Below are 9,836 nucleotides of genomic sequence, written 5' to 3'. Positions count from 1 at the left end.
TGTGAATGTGTGGTCCCTGAAGGTCCTGGTGGCTGTCCCCTGTCCCCACAGTGTTGAGTAGGGCTGCTGGCACTGACAGCACAGACCCTGGCTAGAGGGGAGCTGACAGGCTTAAATGAACAGAGTGGTTTAACCAGTGCCAGGGTTGGTAAGAGACAAGCATTGTGGCAGGAATTGCGAGCCTGGCATTTTTGGTCGGAGGTGGTGACCACACTCACCTGGGAGCTCAGCTCCAGTCTCTGGGGCCAATGACTCACCTGGACACAGAAGGCAGGCACGCTCCGCCCCAGCTGTGCTCTACCAATCCAAAGGCTCCAAGACTTACACAGAGCTGGAGGTGATCAGAGCCTCAGGAACTAAAGGGAAAGTGAAGAATTTTTTCCCCAGAAAAGCAAACAGCAAACTTCAACACAAAAGGCCACAGTGGAATGTATTATGTGTCCGTGATCTTTCTGAGAAGGTCAGGAGAGAGTGAGCCCTGTGTGGCCCTTCTACACGTGTAGAGGGAAGGGACCCAACATTAGGGGAGATGGTGGCCTTTTCTGACAAAATTGTCACGCAAACTTTCAAATACTAAATAACTCGGAGAGCATGATTGTCCCAGATCAAGAAATTAAACACCGGGGGCTGGAGAGATGGCTCAGAGGTTAAGAGCACTGTCTGCTCTTCCAGAGGTCCTGAGTTCAATTCCCAGCAACCACATGGTGGCTCACAACCACCTATAATCAGGTCTGGTGCCCTCTTCTGGCCTGTAGTTGCATACATGCAGGCAGAAAGCTGTATGATGTATACATAATAAATAAATAAATTAAAAAAAAAAAAAAAGAAATTAAACACCGAAGATGTAATGTCAGCCCTTTTAACCTCCTTTGCAATTCCCCAGCTCCAGCCCCTAGACACTCCATTTCCTCTTTCTCCAAGAGGCTAGCACCTGCCTCTAGTCTGTGGGGCACATCTCTGTTGCATAGGCCTGAGGCTTTCCTTAGCCTGAGGTGCAGGACTGTCCCAGGGGACATGTGAACAAGACCTACTCACCTCAGAGGATCCTGACAGACCGAAGAAAAGATTCCACCTGAGTCTATCCTGGTGAGCTCATGAGTTTACTGGGGCTGCTTGCGGGAGCATGGTGACTCTTATGTCCTCAGAGTTTTCCAGATCTCACCCGATACGGAAAGTGACTCACCAAAGCTGTGTCCTTGGTTACCTACCCGAACAGTAGGCAACACCAAGGAGAGAAGCTACGTAACATTTGGCAGCTGCCTTGTAAGTCTTGTCAGTTTCTGAGCTTCCAGAGTCTTTTAAATGTCCTGAGTTTCCTGAGCCTCCTAAGTCTCCATGTTTTCCCAAGCCTTTTAAACTTCACTTCAAAATGCGAATGTTCCACTTCGGAGGAAAGAGCCCAACAGCACAGTCTAGAGAATAATTTCACATTGCTGTATATTGATTTATTTATTAGCATGTGTGCGTGTTTGCATGCATGTGCGTGTTTGCATGTGTGTGTGTGCACGTGCACATGCAGACAGACAGACAAAATACTCATGCACATAAGATAAAATAGCCTTAAAGAATGGGGCTGAGGAGTTGACTCAATGGCTAAGAGCACTTGTTCTTGCAGAGGATGTGGGTCCCATCCCCAGTGACCACACAGTGGCTCACTATCTGTAACTCCAGTCCCAGCGAATCCGAAGTCCTTTTCTGACCTTTGCAGAACCAGGCACACATACGATGCACAGAATGCCGTAGGCAAAGAGCTTATTCACGCAAGATAAATAAATCTTGAAGCCAATGGCTCTTAGTGTAATCAGTCGTATGTGCTTCCCACAGTTATAGAACACTTCTATCACCAAGATGTACCCCTGTGCCTTTCTGCTGTTACCCTCTAAGCCCCTGTACTCCCAGAACTAGGCAACCACTGTCTCTACAGATGTCAGTCTGGGACATCTCAGACAACGCACCTCTGTGTGTGTGTGTGTGTGTGTGACTGGTTAAATAGAGCCCTCCCCATGGTTATATTGTGTTCCATCGTATAAACTTACCACTGTTTGTTTATTCAGGGGGAAATGATGTGAACTCTGTTTTCAGTCAAGACTGGGATTAGAGAGATCGTGTTTACCTTCCTTCCTGGAACAAACCTGTAAACATGCATGAAACTACAGTTCTTAACACAGCCAGTATCGGGCAACCGAGGTCAATGTTCTCCAAGAGATGAGAAACAACCCCGTGGTTACCCAGCTTCGCTGGTTGTCAGTAGTCCTGTGACTGTGCACAGGGAAGGGGAAGCCACGTAAAACGGTGCACGTTCTAAGATAAGGGTGACTCTGGACATCCAGAAGGCCAGTGTGGATGTAAACCCAGGAACACAACCACAGCCATCACTGAGTCATAGAGAGAGAAAGATAAACCCAGGTGCCTGAAGAGCCCCGCCCTGCCCTGAAGTTTCAAACCTTCAGCCGAGAGCTCTGCCGGTGCTGAGCGAGACTCATGTAAATCTGAACAATCCTCAGACCTCACAGCAATGGGGCCCGATGCAGCAGCAGCCTGGAGAGCCTCATGCTCAACTATGTCAGTGTAGAGAGGGGTTGCTGCGTTAGCAGAATAAAAACTCCCCCTAGATTAGGTGCAGAAGTAGGTCCTGCCTAATAAAACTCAGTAGCGAAACCCAAAGGACCCTTTGGTTTCCAAGCAATTTAAGCATATTCTAGAATATCTATGGGAACAGAAAAGGCATTTAAACCGAACCAGGTGGGCACTCGGGAGCCAGAGGCAGGTGGGTCTCTTGAGTTCAAGGCCAACTTGGTCTACAGAGCGAGTTCCAGGATAACCAGGGCTGCACGGAGAAACTCTTTAAAAACTAAAAAGGAAGGAAGGAAGAAAGGAAGGAAGGAAGGAAGGGAAGAAAACAAAGCATTCAAATAGTTGGATTGCTGAATGAAAGAAAGAAAAGAGAAGAGAAATGAAAGCAAAACTTTTTTTTTCTTTTCTTTTTTTCGGAGCTGGGGACCGAACCCAGGGCCTTGTGCTTGCTACCACTGAGCTAAATCCCCAACCCCAAAGCAAAACTTTCAAATAGTTGGCTGTGCTGGCTCCCACCTGCAGTCCCAGCACTTGGGAGGCAGAGGCAGGAAGACCACAGCAAGCATAAGGTCAACCTGTCCAGGTGCTACGAGGCGAGACGGCACCCATTCAACAAACAGCCCCACCCGATACGGTAAAATTGACAAGGTGTGACGTCTGCTGGCTAGTACGGACTGGGCGGATGAAAACAAAGTTACCAGCGGGCAAGGAGCCTTTAATCACAGCGTTTAGAGGCGGAGGCAATCTCCGAGTTTGAGGCCAGCCTCCCCTAGGATAATCAGGTCTCCAAAGAGAAACCTTGTCTCAAAAAGCAAAAGGAAACCGAAAAACAAAAACAACAAAACACCACCCCCACACACCCCCCAAATCAAAGCCAAAACAAGGCAGTTACCCTAAGCTCTTAAACTGTCTCAGGCCCTGTATCAGATACTTGACACTTCTGCACCTGACCTAGCATTCTTGTGACAAACGGGCAAACTGCTAAGAATGTATCACTTACCCTGTAGGCGTCTGGCCCACCCACCCGAAAGCTAAGAATACTGAGAGAGTGCACCGGAAACTTACAGAAGACAGTTCTCCACCGGCCACCAGCCTGCTTACGTGATCCTACCTTCAGTATGGCTGCATACCCTGCTTGGTGATTCCCTTTTGTTCTGTGTCTGGGAAGGTTCCTTCTTCCACAGCATTCAACGTAACTAAAGCATCCAGGCAGGAGGATCTTAAGTTTGAGGCTAGGCTGGGCTATATAAGTGGCTCTTATTTCCAAACACCAAAAAAAAAAAAAAAAAAAAAAAAAAAAAAAAAAAAAAAAAAAAGCAAAACTAAACAAAAAGTCATTCGAACACTCTGAATAAACCGTTTCCTTGTTTCCTTGATTCTGGTGTACAGTCTCCAGCAGTGCAAACTCCCTTGTTTCTGTGTTTTTTGTTTTTTTTTTTTTTTTTTTTTACAGCGTCTCCCTTTTTAGACCAGACTGTTTTTGAACTCACAAAGGTCTGCCTGCCTGTCTTCCAAGGATTGAAGGCATGCGCCACCGCTCCCAGAAAGATTTGGTTGTTGTTAAATGTATGTGTAGGCTGTGGAAGTCAGAGGACAGACAACCTGTGGTATATGGCTGGATACTCTCAGTGATCCTCCTGGCCCCACCTGCCATTTCTCTACAGGAGCACTGGTTATGACAGACACCTGCTTTGCGTGGGCTCTGGGGATCTGAACTCAGGTTCACATGCTCCCCAATGTCCCCACTGAGCAAGTTCCTCAGTCCCTAGCTGTCTCTTGACATCCTCCCCGCCCCCACACCCAGATATTGAGATTCGGATCCAGGACAACCAGCTGAGGTGCACAGTTAACATTACTAAAGTGGACCTGGCCTCCAGGTTCACCCGGCGTCCCTCAGTCCTTACCTGGCATACCCTGCCCTCAGTCCTAACCCTTCCAGCTCAGGGTCTGGGCTTCCTGTCCCCCAGTGGCTCTACCCTATATAATCCAGACATCTTGGTCTCTCCTTTCTTCTCATTGTCTTTTCTCTCTTTCTCCTCCCTTCTGTCTCCCTCCTCATGGCGACCTCCTTGGGACCAGTGGACCAGCCCCTGCCCTTTCCTACGCCAGCTCCCAATTAACCTGCCTTTATATATATTCAAATCTGGCTTGCATTGGCTCATTTCACTGGAAGAGAAATAACTTATCACCAGGGAAACTTCTAGAAGCTGATGCGTCCAACTCAAATACAACTCCCTTACTCCTCAGCACCTAGGAGGAAATCTTAGCTCCCTGCAAGCCCCTGAGTGACCTCGCTGGCTCCTCAAGCTTCTGCTGAGTCCCAGACTCTCAGTTCCTCAACGGTGTTTCTTCCCTGCTTCCTACGCAGGCCAGACTTAGGGTTAAAGACAATAGCCAAGTGTGACCACAAGAAAAATGTGACCCAAACGGTAGGTGGAGAGAGCTTGCCCGTGGGGAAGGGCTCATCAGAAACTTCTTTTTGTGTGTGGCCTTGATACTGGAACTCACTCTGGTCTTGTGGACAAGGCTGGCTCGCGTAGGCCAGGGTGGCCTTGAAATCAGAGCTCCTTCTGCCTTTACCTTCCTCAGTGGGATTAAAGGTGTGTGCCACCATGCTGGGCCGTTGGTTTTTTCATTAATTTTTTTGTTAGCATATACAATTCTGGGTTTTATTATGACATTTTCATATACATATATGTATTACTGTGCTTGGCTCATACTTGACCCTCATTGGGGTTGTTTTTATTCAAAAAGTGTTTATTGTAACAGTTATCTAGATTAGAATACCAAAAGTAAAGAATAAAAAAAGGGTTTCACTATGACTTCTTTCTGACCGCGTGGTTACTTTTGTTCTCTTTCATTCCCTCTACCCCGTGACCCTTCCTCTCCCCCTCCTCCTTCCCCAGTTAGTTCTCACTTCTGCTTCTCTGTTACATGATTTTGTTCTCTTCTCTCTTTCCCATCCTCACGATCCCTTTTCAAGCTTACTGACCTATACGCACCTCCGAATGTGTATGCACATCCCAATTTAAATGTAATTCTCATATATGAGGAAACAGGAAGTGATTCTTCCTGGGTGCTGTCAGACTCAGTCCTCTGAGTGACAACTGCCGTTCTCATCAGATCAGCAATGCCCGCTTTGGGAGACCATCAGATGGGGAGGGAGGGCAGAGGGAGGGTCGTTGGGCACCTACCACTCCCTACTGCTCCTTGAAGCCATCTCTGTACAGCTCTGCCCTAACTGCAGGCAGCTTCATGGGTGGGAGCTAGAGTGTATAGGGGAGGAGTTGGGTTAACCAATGTATGTGGGGTATGTGGCTATGGAGGAGCCATCATTCATGCTGGGTAAAGGCTGTTTTGGGGTCCCCCATGTTCTTCCCAGCATCTCCTCACTCACAGGCAAAAGAGCTAATTTCAAATTTTTTACTCTACACTTCCTCATTGGCTCTCACAGAGGTGGCCACCACTCTCCACTGTGGCTTTAAAAAATTTTTTGATATATTTATTTAATATATCTAAGCACACTGTAGCTGTCTTCAAACACACCAGAAGAGGGCATCAGATCCCATTACAGATGGTTGTGAGACACCATGTGGTTGCTGGGATCTGAACTCAGGACCTCTGGAAGAGCAGTCCGTGCTCTTTTTTTTTTCTTTTTTCCAGAGCTGGGGACCGAACCCAGGGCCTTGCGCTTGCTAGGCAAGTGCTCTACCACTGAGCTAAATCCCCAAACCCCAGTCGGTGCTCTTAACCACTGAGCCATCTTTCTAGCCCTTAAATTTTATTTTATTTTATTTTTTATTTTATGTGCTCTGGTATATGCAAGCCTGCGTGAAGGTGTCAGGTCTCCTGGAGCTGGAGTTACATGCAGTGGTGAGCTGCCAACTGGGTGCTGGGAATTGAACCCAGATTCTCTTTAAGAGCAGCCAGCACTCTCAGCTGAGCCATCTCTCCTGCCCCTCTGGAGCCTAAGACTGACATTTCTATAACCTTGGACTCCTCCCTAGTTCCTGACATGCTAAGCCCAATCCAGAGGGCTGGGAACAGGACCCTCTCCTGTGTCAGGAGCTCCTGAGACAAACTTTTCCTGCCTTGCCAGTTGGACCAGAGGGCTCACGAATCCTAAGGCAGTGACGACTTAGCCTATGTCTGTCCCCAAGCTGGCTCTAGTGAGGAACCTGGGTGTTAATGCTGCAGGGCCTCCACAGCACCCAGGCCCTTGGGGTGAGTCCCTAACCCTGTACCATACAGAGGGGCAAGAATTCTGGCTTGAGAGCTGAGCCACCACAGAGGCCAGAGAAGCCTTGTGGCTGACGCTCGCCTGTGTTTCCTATGTGACCTGTTTTCTGTGCTTAATACTTCAAATCCACAGGCTAGTAAATCCCAGATCCCTGCCCGAGGGGTTTGATTTCTGGAATCTTACCCAGAGCACCTGCTGTGGCTTTTCTATTACCTCCTCCCAGTCTCAAAGGGAGGACCGTGGACAGAGGTCCAGATTCCTACCACGTGCAGCTACCCGGGAAGGAGGTGAGGAGGGATGCCAACCAGAAGTGAGGATGGCAGTCACAGGGGGGTGGGTTAAAGGCACATGTTCAGGGGTGATACAATGTTGCACGGCTTGGTGAATATTCTAAGATCTAATTACTTAGATCTCAGTAAACATGACAGGGCCGTGTTAATGACAGGCATCATAAAGTCTAACAGCCAAGTATGTTGGGCAGCTTCCTGAGCTCTGGGCCTGACTCACATACTGAAGGCAGCCCCATGTCTGCCGTCACAGGAAACCTGGTGCTCAAGGCTACTCGCTTGCCCTGAATGAACTGCTAGGAAAAGCAACATCTTTGAGCCCTTATCGGGCAGTGTACTGATGGTATTATGTAATTTCTCATAGTTCATCCTCCCAGCAACCCAAGGAAGCTGTCTTTATCCCCACTTAACAGGTGAGGCACTGGGGAGATGACGCCACAGCACAGGACAACGGAGGCAGGATGGAGAGATTTGTTCCTCCAGTCGTGATCTGGAAACTTTGTGAAATCCTGCCACCTATGCAACTGGAGACTGAGAAATGAGCAGGGCATTTCCTTTCCAGTTGCCATGCCCCGTTGCCTGGCCACATGGTGGTGTGAATGACAGAAGCCTTTGTTCCCTTAGGCTGACTGGAGCAAGCTCTCACTGGTCCAGGGAAAGTCAAACCTTTGTCTACGCCTCTGTGTGACCTAGAGCCTTACTCCAGACCAGGCCCAGGAGCTACAAAGTTGCCTCAGATGCAGGGTCGGGACTTCTCACCCTCTCCAGGAGCTGAGGGAGAAGTGAAGGAGGGTTCCTCGGGTCCTTGAGGCTTAGGTATCTGGGATTCCAGCACAATCTAGAATCCCAAACCCACAGCAGTTTCACCGACTCCTTGGAGTTCCTGGGTCCCTAAATGCCAGGTTTCGGAGGAGACTGAATTTAGGTGACTGTGGCCTCCAGAGCTCCTCCAGCTGGTTCACTCCCCAGGCATCTGGCTGCCTGCTTAAGCTTTTCCCATCTCCTTGAGAGAGTGTGGGCCTTGGGGGCAGTCTGGAGGTGAGGGAAGCTACCTTTCCCATCTCTGCTTTGGAAATCAAGCATTCCCCGGCCCCTACCCCTTGCTGTGTTAGGAACTGAATCCAGAACCTCATGGAGGCTCCTCAAAGCCATCTATGTACAATTCTCCCTAACTGCACCTGACGGCTGGCCCAGACACCTACGAAACTCTCAGGGCACTGCACCAACTCAGACACTGGCATTTCTAGTTCTCCTCCCTCAGCCTGGCAAATCCTGGGCTCAGACAACTAGGCGGGGGGGTGGAGGGGGGGGGGTGCGCACAGCAGATCCTCAGGGGTCCTAAGGCTGGGTGTACTTGTCCCACTGCCTTCTGGAAACATCTTTTCACGACACACAAGAGCACTGAGCTGTAGACGGCTCCCATCGTCCTGTAGGACAAGGACGTCTACATCATCAGGCTGACTACAGAGCATCTCCTTTAAGGAGGCCGCAAGGACAAAGATGGCAGCCACAAAAACCCGAGTTGTAGTCCTTTTCTTTCCACACCGGACTGTAGTTAGACCAATTTAAGCTTTCTCCAGGTCGGTTATAAATGAAGAGACTCAGACCAAGGTTGTCTTATTGACAATTACTGGAGGTAATCCCTAATCTACTTTCCTATCTGCTGGACTTGCTACTTCCCCGGCAGAGTACCCAATACTTGTTCATGGTCACCTCCTCCTGTGGTGGCTTCCTCCTCTCACCTCTCCTCCCTCGGCAACCCCCAACCAGGTAACTCAAAAGCGGCCTACCTCTAATCCCTCCAGTAATTGACTGTAGTCATTTTTATTTAAACAATAGTACTAGATTAAGGAAGGTTTGCACAACAAAAGCTTTTAGACCTTCAGGTACAGTATTTGATGTTACGACAAAGCAACAGACCAATCCTCAGCACTGGGCCAAGAGGAATGTCTTCTAAAATGGTGTCTTGGAGTAAGGATCAAATAAAATGCATACAAAGTTCATTCAGCACTGTCATGGGCACCTCCATCTCCTTCTGAGAGCAGTTGCTTCCCAGATCTCAGAAAACAGAACCTTCCACAGATTGCTGTGGGGTGTGTTTAGCACTGTAGTACCAGAGATGGCCACTAGGTGGTGCCCAAGCACCCCGAATCCCTGATTTTCTGCTTTACTCTTTTGTTGTTATGGACTACATTAGAAAATACATTGTAATTATGTCCAAACTCCAAACTCTTGACTGGGAAGTTCCTAAGCTGTCCCGACAGGGCGATGACTTGCCTTCTTTTCTCAGTGAAGGAGAGTTCCTCCCAGGGTTTGCCCTAAGACCACCCACTGAGGGATCACCGTCATCTCCCTGAGACCTACCTTCTCTGCTGTTTCTGGAGTTGGTACCATTCAGTTCCCCGGCACGGAAGGATCTGGCCAGGCAGCTCACAAGCTGAACAGCTCCGGATTCAAGGAGCAGACATGTGCCTAGTTCCACAAATGGGCCTCATCTTCCCTACGGACACTGAGGAATTCCTAGGAAGCTTACCAGTGGGCCACCTATAAAAGGAAGCCTTGCGGGACCTTGGGGGGCATGAGGCGGCTAAGAAGGATCAGGAAGGTTTTATAAGGCAGAGAGAACTCCACAGAGTCCTTTAGGGTACAGTGATGAGGAAAGGGGCTGGATCCTAGTCTGGCTAAAAGGCAGGCTACAGTGGGTGTTCCCTGGGAGTAGTTCTGGCTTTGCAGAG

Source organism: Rattus rattus, chromosome 13 (genome assembly GCF_011064425.1).
Source record: "Rattus rattus isolate New Zealand chromosome 13, Rrattus_CSIRO_v1, whole genome shotgun sequence".
Taxonomy (NCBI): Eukaryota; Metazoa; Chordata; class Mammalia; order Rodentia; family Muridae; genus Rattus; species Rattus rattus.
Note: the sequence above shows the minus strand (reverse complement) of the source record.